The sequence below is a fragment of the Lissotriton helveticus genome, chromosome 2_1, assembly GCF_964261635.1.
Source record: "Lissotriton helveticus chromosome 2_1, aLisHel1.1, whole genome shotgun sequence".
Classification (NCBI taxonomy): domain Eukaryota; kingdom Metazoa; phylum Chordata; class Amphibia; order Caudata; family Salamandridae; genus Lissotriton; species Lissotriton helveticus.
In genome coordinates, this window is record NC_136059.1 from 1593574401 (window position 1) to 1593588225 (window position 13825).

General features: G+C 43.2%; 1 protein-coding gene across 3 annotated transcripts in view; it reads right to left on the reverse strand.

Moving 5' to 3' along the window:
* The window catches only part of LOC144818798 (phospholipid-transporting ATPase ABCA1-like), a 3252877-nt gene that overhangs the window by 2403541 nt on the left and 835511 nt on the right, over positions 1-13825 (reverse strand). The window lies entirely within an intron of this gene.

A 13825-nucleotide genomic window follows, 5' to 3' on the forward strand; every position in this document is an offset into this window, starting at 1 on the left:
ACCAAAACTCAGTACTTTCAAGATAAATACATACAAGTTTAAATACACCCATATATAAATATATATACATATATAAATATATGAATATATTAAAAAAAGAGAAACATTTAAATAAACCTTCATCATAAATATATATATTATTATACAACAACTATACATTCATAAATACAATTGATTAAATCCACAACTATAAAATGTTTATATAAAAAAAATGTGTTATCTCGACTTGTATTACCAATTATTATTATAATTTGCACAGAAGCAAAAACAAAAAGTTCTACACTAATATGGTTTGCAACAAAACAGGCATTTAAAAAAATACGCAGGTTCTCTATTATTCATGTCATAAGATTGAACCAACTACCTGTAAACAATCTCTCGGGATTTCATAATGAGTTTCCAAAGGTGACCAAGTGGCTCCGCTGTTCATTTACCTGCGGTTCTTTTAGCCAACTTGGTAACTACAACCATAATGCATCTGACTCATGGGACTACTTAAGAAAAGAAAAGTGTGTAAGTATGTGCTAACCCTGTGTTAAATTATAATAAGAAAAATTATGATATAAAGATTAAAATCAAGAAATCTTCTTCTAGATACAGAGAGAGGTAACTGTGCTTAATGTTTTCAAATTTCTTATTTAACACCATTAATGAAGATAGGTATAAAAATCCTCACTGGTGTTCAATCCATTAGGCACCTTACAGTCTGATAAAACTATGTGCCTGGTTTCCAGTTTCCTCAGTTCAGCCTCGCGGGTCCCACCTCTTCTTCGCGGTGGAACCGTGTCAATGACAAAATATCTCAAATCTGAGACATTGCCATTGTGTACTTCTCCAAAGTGCCTGGCCCCCGGGTACGCCGTGTCGCCGTTGTTAATGGCCCGTACGTACTGGAGCACTTGCTTGTGCACCTGCAAATTAGTGCTTCCCACATAGCACTCAAGCACAGATACGGCGTACTCGGTTTTACAGGTCAACTTGCTTTGTATAGTTATTGGATTAGTACTCAGTGGAATTGTATATTGAGTTCTGCTTTCTCCAAACTTACAGGTCTTGCAAACTGAACACTTTATAAAACCTTTGCTACTGCTCAACCAGTTCATATTTACTCTCACTTCAGGACTGCTGGTCACCAGATGATCAGCAAGTGATTTTGCTTTTTTATAGGCAATGCTGGGCGAAGATGTCATTGTCTGTCCCAGTATTGGATCACTGGTAATTAGACTCCAATGTTTAGTGGTTATTCTGCAAATGTTTTTATGTTGGCTGCTGTATCTCATGATTAGGCGAGTTACATTCATGGCTGCTTTTGTTTGAGTAGGCCGATTAGTTCTACTTAAAGATCTATTGGGAGCATTAGCTTTCCTTATGGCCTCATCCACCATTCCTGGTCGATAGCCCCTCCTCAATAGTCTCTCCTTGCACTCAACTTGAGCCTTTGCACAATCCGTATCATTACTGCAAATACCTGTTCCTTCCAGTAGCCCATATGCAAACAGGCATAACTGGGGGAGAAAGAGGCCCCCATAGCAACTCCCCTCACTTGCTGAAACACTTGAAATGAAAACAGGAAGAAATTATTCTCTAAGCATAGTTTGATCATACTTAGTAACATTCTGTTATGTTCATAAAACTTCATTGGCCTCCTGTTTAAAAAATACTCCACTGCACGCAGACCATCCATATGGTTAATACTGGTATACAATGTGGAGACGTCCAGAGAGATCAATAAATAGTCCGCTCTCCATTGTACACCTTTCAGTTTATCCAGCAGATCACCAGTGTCTAAAATAAATGAAGACAGGCCTCGAACATGCTCTTGCAAAAAAAAAGACAACATATTTGCTTGTGTTTTCCATTATTGAATTTCACGCCGAGATTATGGGTCTACCCGGAGGTTTCACATTGTCTTTATGAATCTTGGGGATAAAATATATTTGGGGCATCACTGGATGTTCATTTGTAAAAAAAAGCATATTCCTCCATAGTGATTAAGCCCTTACTCCTCCAACCCATCAAGTTTGTACACAAAGTGTTCCAGGCACCCTTTGCTTCTCCACTGTTAGATTTTTTATAACAGCTCCTGTCATTCAACTGTCCCAAAGCTTCGTTCATATACATTTCTCTGGGCCACAAGACGACATTTCCGCCTTTGTCGGATTGTCGAACTATCACATTGGTGTTACTGCAAATTTTACTGATATGCTGATGATATGCCCGATCCCGGTATTGAAATGTTTTGTGGACATTAATTTCTTTGAAATGTAATAGTTTCAGATCCGATGCCATCTTTTCATGAAATGCATCAAGATTGTCTTTAATCATCAGATGACAAAAAGTTGATTTTGGTTTAAAATTTTTAGGAGCTGTAGCCATCACATTCTCATAAAATAAATTGTCAGTTGTTTGTGTGTTTTCGCCCTGTATCTGCCATAGATCATTATACAATTCCACATCTCCTGCTAGCAAAGGTGGAGAACCGGAGCTGGGTGGTATAATAGTCCCTGCTGCTTCTGCTCTGTTAGTTGTGTGGTATTTTTGAAGCTTCAACTTGCGGACATATTGATATAAGTCAACCCTGGTCCCCGCATAATCAAAATTACTCTTGGCACTGTATGATAGGCCCAAGGCTAGTAGATCAATCTCATTTTGTGAAAGTTTCAAATTGGTTAGATTAATGACAGTTTTGGAATCATCAGATGAAATGCCACTTACTTCCTTTTCCATTGCTTGCGCGGTTTCTTCTGAACCACCTTTTGTTGTTCGCCATTTCTGGCACTTACGCCTTGCGCTCCTTTTGAAGTTTGCATTTTGTTTCCACTTGCATTTCTGGCACTTGATCGCAGGGTCTGTTTGCAGTCCCGGCGCACACAATTCAATTCTTGCGGCAGGGTAAACTTGCGAAACACCATCCTTTGGGCCCTTTGCTGGTCACCATCAGATTCACTGTCCACATTCGAGCTTATGTCAGAAACTGAAGATACCTCAGGTGGTGCACCAGCCACTAGTTTTTCAGTATTAGGCAAAGGTGCACTGATCTTTGTTTTCACCTTCACGGTATCATATTTTCTTGCGAATGTAAAAACTTGTCCGTGCTCGTACTCCAATCTGTCTCTTTGAAACTTGTACGTTTTCCTTTTTTTGATGATCTCTTCTTCTTTATGTAGTCTAGCCAGCATCTCATCCTGATATTTACGCACTAGGGGATCCTCTGATAATTTTTCTATCTCCCCATTTAATTCGTCAATTTGGCTGAGCAGTTTAACCCTATCCCTCTCGGCGTATTTAACTAGAATTTCCACCAAACGCCGAGAGGACTCCAGGTTACACTCAGCCCACTCGGAAAGCATGCCTGGTTTCGGGTCTTCATATGAAGGTGCTAACATGATGCGGAGCCCCCTGGGTATTCGACCCACCTCCAGGTATTAACTTAATGAACGGTGTTCCCACCATTTTGCTTGCTCCACTTTGCTCGCTCTCTCTAGCGCTTTAAATAATTCTTTTAATTTGGGCTGGCTGGTTTGAGGACTGCTTGAACTCGGTTGCTGGATGGATTCACTAATTGCTGAATCTAGAAACATCCCCGCAGTTGCCTCCTCTCGATTCTTCAACATGTCGGCAGACATGGTGTTTGTTGGTCGAATTTGAATTCTTTATAAAAAACCGAAACTCGTAATATGTAAAGCCAAGTATTACTTGCCAGAAATCTGCACACTTCTCAACAGGGCTCTCAGCGGCGCTTGTACTGCAACCAAGAACGATTACGGCCAGTTCAGGTTCTCCAGTCAGCCGACCTCTGACCCTGCTCCGACCTCGTCACTCCTCTGCAGCTCCTCGTACTTCCGCTGCCCCGGGGCAATCACGGCAGCTTCTTCTCAAAGAATTGTCTGAAAAATCTGTGAACAGAGTTGCTGCCTCTCGCCTCACGACCCAAAGCTGAGAAGGGCTATTGCAAATTTTCCAGGAAGCAAACTCGAAAAATATTTCACCAGAAGTCGTCCTCCAACCACATTCCAGGGATGGACAAACAGACGAGGCGAACCCAGATGGATGGTGCAATTATTTTATTTTCGTTATGTCCAACAACACCACCGCCACGACGCGCTTCAGCCCACGTGGGGCCTTGATCACATGACATGTGCGAGGGGTCGCCACCTTTTTAAAGTGCAAGTGCAAGTAAGTACTTCCCCTTCTGAGTCATAGATATCGAAAAATTACTATGTTTTTGTAACATATATATATATATTACCACAAAGTTCCCCAGATACGAGGCCGCACTCCTCCATAGGTAGGTAAACATTACTTTTATTATATATATATATATATATATATATATATATATATATATATATTCAACATGCTCGTCTCTCAGCTCCACAATATCCAGGAAAAGGCGAGGTGAAATCACATTTTCAGTGCTATTTATCGTTTATTGTTAGCCCAGCAGCGCCGCCATTACGCTTTCGATCCTTGTGGGATATATATATATATAAGACTGGATCCCTGCTTGATTCGCAAGGTGCCCCGCTGCGGAAGAGCAGCTCCTGCATGCTATGCAGAATCAGCGTCCAAGGAAGGACGTGACCATTTTGGGAAGGAAATACGAGCAGGGATCCAGTCGTGCTCTCCCTGGCAACCTACTAGAGGATTTTAAGAAACTTGGGAGGCATAGCTGCATACCACTATGGACTTTAAAAAACTTGCACACTACAAAGACCAGAATGCTGTTGCAGGACACGCCCACTGGGCAGGAGTTATATTTTATAGCCGTTGTTTTTAACACACACGTGTGAGGCACCTCAATTGCTGAGCGATTTCATATGAAATATATATATATATTTCCTTGCTGCTGCATGAAATGAAGAAGGATTTCAATATGTTAATTAAAAAGTTCCCCTCTCTTTCCCACAAGTAATTGGTGAGGAACAGTTTCACAAGTGCACATTAATTTTGAATTTGTGATCTCTCTGAAAACAGTGCAAATAAAAAGGACTTCATGGTAAACTAGCTGCCATTGAGCACCATATTCACTTGTATGTGTCTGACTTACAACTCCCTTGGAGCTTTTCAGTGATCTCTGGATCATCTGTTCCAGTTTTATATTTGGAGCCACGAAATTGAACCTATCCCTCTCTGTCTTTCACCACAAAATGTCTTTGGATCAATTTTCTGTAGATGTATGTTTTTTCCACCTCTAACTTATTCACTTTTTCCAAATTCCAGGACCCATTTCTTAGGTAGCTTCTGCAAATGAACTTGGTGAGACAAAGTAATCAGTTACTCCATAGTCTTCATGTACAGCTTTCAATTACCTTCCTGATCAGCACTTACCAAGTTTTCACCAGAGCTATCAACTATAAAACATTTCTCCAGCACTTGCAAAGTTCAGAATTTTCTTAACATTCTTTGAAAAACTCTACAAACTAAGTTTTCATGTTTTCCGATTTTGAGTGCATTGGACATTGCCTGGCTTTGCATTATGTCTTTAGAATGAAGTGCACCCTGTGCCTTGTTCACTTCTTATATAATATATGCAAAACCTACTTTGTCATTCTTGTTCCAGTATTCATTCCAATGTATTGTTTCCATAGCCTCAGATATGATGACAATAACTTGGAATAAACAAATATAATGAGTTCCCCTCAAAACTGATTTGTCAGTTTTGCTTTCAAAGGTTTCAGCCTCAATAAGTGCATCAGCAATACCACATCCACTGAGATAACTTCCAGCACACTGCAACGCAACCTTTACCATGTGGAAAACGCACATCATTTACTAAAGATCATCAAATTCTACTGGATTGCTCATAAAAATGTCAGCTACAATATGGAAAGCCCCTTCATCACAGAAAACTGGCAGGATAGGCTGGTCTTTAAACTATGCATGTGCATTTTGGAAATTTGTTAGAGCTTTATACTTTGTGTCTGGAGATGGTATTACAGGTAAAAACCCAACCTTCTTCAGTTGGACAGTATTCTGGGAGTTCAGAGCATAAATTTCAGCCGATCTAGGCACTGGCTGCTCTTTATCCTTCAGTTTGCACTGAATAATCAATAAAATAAATTGAGTTAAATCAGCTTTGCGGACCGCAGCATCAGATAGAAGAACATCCATGTCCTTAGCCATTTTGAAACCTTCTGGTAGACTGGGATGCGTTGATGGATTGTAGTGATGTTCCACACATTTGCAAGACTGTTGGTATATAAGTTTAAAGCTTTGTTTGTTTATGCCTAAAGCTGACACAGCTTGTTTTCCAGTAACTACTTCATTGGTACGCTCTTGAAAAAGCACCATGACAGTATCATATGTGATGGATGTTCCAGACAAAGAAGAGCTGTCTTCAAAATCCAAATTTTCAAGAGAGGCAATCGTAAATCCTTTCCTGGAAAAATGACTTGGAAGTAATGCGCTGTCGGATTCACAAGATTTTTGCAGGATGATGAGTTGCTAACAAGATCCTGTACCGTACTATGTCATCATAACTTGCTGTTACATTAAACCTGTTCATTGAACCGATTAGCTCTCTACTTTTGCACTTGTCATAGATTGCGTGTGTCAGCCGTCATGTGTAGTGGAGTTTTTGTTTTGCCGTAATTTAATTTCATAAAGCATAATTTGTCAAATGCAGTACATTTGCACAGCATAAACCTGTTGGCTCATGGGATTGTCTTGCACTCATTCGCTTATATATTCAAAGCCATCACCAATGTTGGCTTCTGTTTTGATGTTAAGAACTTTAGTTTGTAACTATTTTGTTTTGCTGATATTAAACAATGATGTAAAAATGTTAAAACAACACAGGCATTCTTGCTGACACCCATGATTTGGAGAGCTCAGCGGCATCACAAAATTTGTCAGAACTCCAAAATCTAAATTTTGAGGACATTTCTTAGAATGGTTCCTGCTGATTTTACTGCATCCTGTGATCTTATTTTGGCAGCAAGATCTCCAGGAGTCAAATCAGCTGAGAACACCATAAGAGGCTAATTTTTTTTGTTCGACTGTCATAATTGAATTCTGTTATTGTACATTCTCACCAGAATTTTTTTTATTTCATTATTATGGAGCAATACAGTTTCATCAATGTTGACCATTATTTCTCTGATCTCACTTAGTGTGAGCCCGTAGCCAACACTCAAGAGTGGCTTTAAAAAGTAATTTGCTTTTTCAAAGAGTGCAAACCTAACCTAAGACTGGTGGCTATGTTGCTGCTAGGAACTCATTGTACATTCATACTTTTTAGTGTATGCATGCATGCAGTTTGTCTGGGCATTCAAATATGCTGCAAATACATTTACCTCAATGTTTAGATCAGCTGATCAGCTGAAAACATCATCTTGGAAGAAACTATCTGCAGATAAAAACATGTTTGCCATTTGAGACACACATTCTCTGTACTTTGTTCTTTCGGCCCTTGTTCTGGCTAAACCACAGATAACACAGTGAAGAGCCTCTGCTTTCTAATCCGTTTTTGGAGGTGGACGAGGGGTAGTCATCTAAGTGGATGGGCATTGGGTTTGATTGTCGTCACTTTCTCAGGAGACTCTGATACTTGCTGTGATATACTGGTTTCTGATATTGCCTGATCATTTTTTTCCAGGCTTTTTTCCATTGTATATAACTTGTAGCACTTGTTGTTACAATAATTAAATATTTGATCCTCTTCACTCATCAGTTTTAATCTTTTGTGAAGTTTGCTTGTCGTATTTCTGCAGCATCTTGAACTCTCTTCTGTCTGGCCGCAGTTGATGTTAGCTTCTCTTTCAGCTTAGTTTGGCATATGACACATTTTCCTTTGTTGAACGAGTCCTTAGATTTTGTAGTTAGCAACACTCTGTCAGGAGGTAAAGATCCTCTACTACCACCTGCTTTGCTCATTTTTACAAATTTGAATCAACAGAAAACCTGACACAAAAACAATGTTAAAATAAATTACCAATATGATGGTTACAACATATCATTATAGAGCTCCTATTTTGGAAAATTGCAGAAGGGGTTCTCTAAGGACTACTTCACTACTTGACCCCCAAAACCTATGTTTGACACCAAAATGAATTATATAGGTCCCAAGGTTCTTGAAATATTACATCATGCCGTCCAGAAATGTTTTGCCTGGATTAACAATGTCAACCCAAGCTAAATTACTTCTCTAAAGACACATAACTCAAATGAAAAACTCTGGGCAACAATATTTTATGGAGTTATAGCAAGGGGCCAGGTTTAAATGGCCTAAGGGTATATGTGTTAGTGCATCGCAGCCAAAAGTGCCCAGCATTGGGACAGAGCAGAAATGCACCACTTCTTAGAAGATATGGCACCATTGTGCTCTCTTTTGTTCACACAGCCATCACATTATCTCTTTGTAAATCTGCCCCCCAGACTTAAAGTGTGCCACATATACCATCTGCCCATCTAACAGATCTAAAAAATAAAAATATCTCTAGAAAGAAGCAGGATCCACAAAAAGGTATCTACAGTTTAATATGAATCTCAAATGCTAATCTAATGTGAATTATCCTTTAAATGTGTACTGTAGTTAATGAAATGTTTGGAATTCAGCTGCAATTTGTTTGGGTCTAGTCATTTTTTAAAGGTGTCACTCTAGGGTTACTTCATTTCCTCTTCCACTTGCACTTGTTTTACTGACTGTGATTGTCCATCAGTGCTGGTATGTAGAAGTTTTCTGTTCTAAAACTGGGTGGGTTCTTGTGAGACCCCTTTCTTTTTTATGTCTCACAAATGCCAAGGAATTCATGGAGTTTAGGTCAGAGCTGGGAATGGAGGTGCCTCCTTTGGTTTTGAGTGTTAGCTTCATGTGAGCAACACTGACATTGGCTGGCACTGGACTTGGCTATCATGGACACTTTCACCCTACTCAATCTCCATTTGCCACCTCAGCCCTACTTCTGCATGTGTCAGTTTTTCTTCATGGTATACCATGGTAAGTTTTAGTATGTTTGAACGGACAAAATTCACTAGGAGGAAATTTTCTGAATTGTGGTAATTAGAGAATTACTCAGAATTCTGAACTATGGGCAAATGGAAGTTTGTGCAGAAATCAGAATTTAATGCCCAACTCATAATTATGACCCCAAAAAGAGTTCAATATTTAACATATATGTATATTCTCAAGAGTGAAAAACCCTCCATCCACAATTGAGAGATGTTCATTAGGCAAAATCAGGGATTTTGTAGTTTTATCACTAGTGGGCTTGATATCCTTGGTGTGGTCTTCTCCCAAACGTTTAGCCTCCAATCCTCCGGTTTTCTGAATTTATTTTTGTTTTCATTAAGACTCTGTGCACTTTACCACTGTCAACTACTGCTAAAGTGTTTGTGCTGTCTCTCTAAAACATGTTACAATTGGCTTACACCTGATTTGCACATTTAATTTACTTATAAGTCCCTAGTATATGGAACTACCTGCACTCAGCGCCTGTAAATTAAATGCTCCTACTGAGCCTGCACCACTCATTGTGCCACCCACTCTATTAGCACTTTAAAACATGTCTCATTCCTGCATTCAGTGCAGTTCTAATGTTGCTCCAACCCTTCCTTTTTCATACAACTTAAGTTTCCTTTTTCATACAATTTAAGTCTCCACTTGGGTAGGCGCTGAAAAACCCATAGAGCTTAAACAAAAATGTCAGGCACTTGAGCTGTTTAATGAGAAGACATTCATCATGTATCCTGGTGTCTGCTGCCAGTGTCCTAGGTCACATGACTCTGAATACCTTAGTTGTTGGGCTTTGTGTATTCCTCCCAGAAAGTGAGACAAAGGGGGACTAGGTGTTGGAAGCATGGACCATCCTGCCAAAATGGTTGGGAGTGAAGCTGTTACCAGCCCAATTTACATTTTAAAGGGTTGGCCTCCTATAGGAATAGTTTGGGACACATATAAAGCCTTTATAAGAGGGAAAATTACATCAGCTCAGGTATATAAAAATAGGCAGAGGAAGGCAGAAATTCAAGACCTAGAAAGAAAGATTCAAAGCCTGGAATATAAGATATATAACAATGAAATAGGATGTGAGGAGGGTCAAGCTTCTATTCGGACCCAAAAAACAAATCTCGTAGCAGTTCTAGAAAGGCGGTTACAAGAAAAATGGCGTGCCGGTAAACTGGCACAGGTCACTCCCCACGCCGCTCGTCTCCTCAGGGACTCAAGTGCCAACGAGGGTTCTCCACTGGTGTGCCCCATGTTCCTTTCTGCATTCCGTGTCCCCCATTGTATTGTTACTGCTCTCCTGTTTACTTCTAAAATTGTCTCTATGGTATTGCTGCTGCTCTCCTGTTTTGTATAATTGTCTTGTGGTTTCTTAGGCACTCCTCGTGTGCCCCTGCCCTCTGTGCCCCCCCGCTCCCCGCTTCCCGCTGCTGCTCCCCCACGGCCCCTCCCCCTTTTCCCTTCTGTACCCCATGCCCTCGCCCATTGGCCGCCCCACTCCCGCCTCCTAGCTGCCCCTCGCTCCCACTTGGCCTCTCATGGGGGCCGCGCGGCGCAGGTGAGCGCGACCTGACCCCAGGTCACTCCCCACGCCGCTCGTCTCCTCAGGGAATTGAGTGCCTATGAGGGTTCTCCACTGGTGTGCCCCAGGTTCCTTTCTGCATTCCTTGTCTCCCATTGTATTGTTACTGCTCTCCTGTTTACTTCTAAAATTGTCTCTGTGGTATTGCTGCTGCTCTGCTGTTTTGTATAATTGTCTTGTGGTTTCTTAGGCACTCCTCGTGTGCCCCTGCCCTCTGTGCCCCCCGCTACCCGCTTCCCGCCGCTGCTCCCCCGTGGCCCGCCCCTTTCCCTTCTGTACCCCGTGCCCTCTCCCATTGGCCGCCCCACTCCCGCCTCCCAGCTACCCCTCCCTCCCACTTCGCCTCTTATGGAGACCGCGCAGCGACCGCACCCCCCGCAACGCCAGACTGCTCTACTACTCCAACAACCTCCACGCACTCAACACCATCCAGCCCACCAAACCACCAACCAGAGAACCCAACCACCTCCGCTGCATCCTTCTCAACACTCGCTCCGCTCGCAAACACGCCATTGAACTCTGGGACCTCCTAGACTCTACCGCCCAAGACGTCGCCTTCCTGACGGAGACCTGGCTGAACGCCACCTCAGCACCAAACATCGCCATAGCCATCCCACATGGCTACAAGATATCTCGCAGAGACCGCACCAACGGAGTGGGAGGGGGAATCGTCATCATCCACAAGGACACCCTGAGAGTCTCAACTAACACCGACGACACCCTCACCACCGCCGAGCACATGCACTTCCAGATCCACACCGACCCCAACACCACCATCAGAGGAACACTCGTCTACAGACCACCCGGACCACGACCACAGTTCAGCGACACCATTGCTGACCTCGTCAGGACCCACGCCCTCGCCTCCACGGACTACATCCTCCTCGGGGACCTGAACTTTCACCTCGAGAACAACAACGACGCCAACTCCACCGCCCTGATCGACAACCTTGCCAACCTTGTACTCAAACAACTCGGGACGGCACCCACCCACGCCGCCGGACACACGCTGGACCCCATCTTCTCCACCAGCCCCCAAGTCTCCTTCAACCACACCACTGAGATACACTGGACCGACCACAGATGCATCCACTTCACCTTCAGGAAACCCACCAAGCACCACCGCACCCAACAGCTGCCACGCCGCTGCTGGGGCAAGATCACCAAGGACCAACTGACTACCACCCTCGCCCTGAGACCACCCATCGACCCAACCGACCCAGACACCGCTGCGACCAACCTCAAACAGTGGATCAACAACTGCGCCGACACCCTTACCCCTTCAAGACCTCCACAACCAACCACACCAACAAGAAAGCCGCTTGGTTCACCGAAGACCTCCGGATCTCCAGGTGCACCTGTCGGAAGCTGGAGAAGAAATGGCCCCATGACAGAACACCAGCCAGCCACACATCCCACAAGAATGCCACCCGCAGACACCACCAACTCAGCAGGACCGCCAAGAGGACCGCCTTCAAGGACCGCTTAGACAACAACGCACACAGTACCAAAGAGCTCTTCAGCATCGTGAAAGAACTCTCCAACCCCAGCTCCAACACCAACGACATCCCACCATCACAAGACCTGTGCGACTCACGGCCCGCCTTCTTTCACCGCAAGATCACCGACATCCACGACAGCTTCAACTGTGACACGCCCGCACCCACCACCGGATCCCTCCCGACACGAGATAAACCGTCACCCAGGCACTCATCACCAGCAGGCTCGACTACGGGAATGCCCTCTACTCAGGAACAACAACCAAGCTCCTGAGACGACTTCAACAAATCCAGAACGCCTCGGCACGACTGATCCTTGACGTCCCCCGACGCAGCCACATCACACCCCACCTGAGAGGCCTGCACTGGCTCCCCATCAACAAGAGGATCACCTTCAAACTCCTCATCCACACACACAAAGCCCTACACAACACCGGACGTACATACCTCAACAACCATCTCAGCTTCCACACCCCCACCCTAAACCTCCGCTCAGCCAATCTCGCCCTCGCCACAGTTCCTCGTATCCGGAAAACCACCGCCTGCGGCAGATCCTTCTCCTACCTCGCCGCCAAGACCTGGAACTCTCTCCACACCAGCCTACGACAGACTCAGGACCTGCTAGCCTTCAGGAGACTCCTCAAGACCTGGCTCTTCGACCATTAGCGGCACCCCCCCAGCACCTTGAGACCATCACGTGTATGTAGCGCGCTTTATAAATGTAGTGATTGATTGATTGATTGAACTATGGGGAGGGGTGTGACAAGCTTCCAGCTTGGAAGACAAAAAGCGACAAGGTGAGAAGCTATATAAAAGAGCTAAATTACGAGACAGCAGGAGGCCCAATAAAAGTGGGGGATAGTACGGAGGACACTATACTAAAATATTTTAAGAAAGTATACACAGAAGTATAACAGGGGCCAAGATACTCGAATGGCTACAGCAGGAGCTCCCACATGAAATATCAGAGTTTCATAAGGCGGGCATCAATGAGGAATTAACGGAGGAAGAACTTGAGAAGGCCATTAAACTAGTGAAATTGAATAAAGCAGCAGGCCCGGATGGTCTCCCTACGGAATTTTATAAAAATATTTGAGACATTTTTAGCTCCAGTTTTAAGGAAATTGTTTTCTGCAATATTTGAAAAGGGTGAAGAGATCCCTCCCTCATGGAATGAAGCCACTGTCACGTTGATATTAACACCAGACAAACACCAGATTGCAGCAACTCTTACAGGCCCATTTCGCTCTTAAATTCAGATTATAAGATCTACTCGAAAATATTAGCTGATAGGTTAAACGGGGTGGTGGGAGCACTCCTACATGAGGATCAAAAAGGGTTTGTGAGAGGGAGGAGTATTAAAGATCTTACATACAATCTTATAGGCGCTATTGATCTAGCCTCGGTAGATAAAGTACCATTAGCAGTTATTACTGTTGATGCAACCAAGGCTTTTGATCGCGTTAACTGGCGCTATTTGGAGGAAGTCTTGAGGTTATCTAACTTAGGAGGAAAATTCTGCAGGACCATAATGCAATTGTATAAATCCCCATCTGCAAAAATATTAATAAATGGAAGGTTATCTAAGAAATGTAATATCTGTAGGGGGACAAGACAAGGGTGCCCTTAATCCCCACTATTTTTTATTTTATATATTGCGCCCCTTGCAGAGAAGATCAGGAAACATGCTAAAATAATTCCCTTTAAAGCAAGAAGCTGGGAAAAGAAAGTGGGTCTATACACCGATGACCTGGTGGTGTATACATCGAACTTGGATTCAGCTTTACCAGTAGTGTA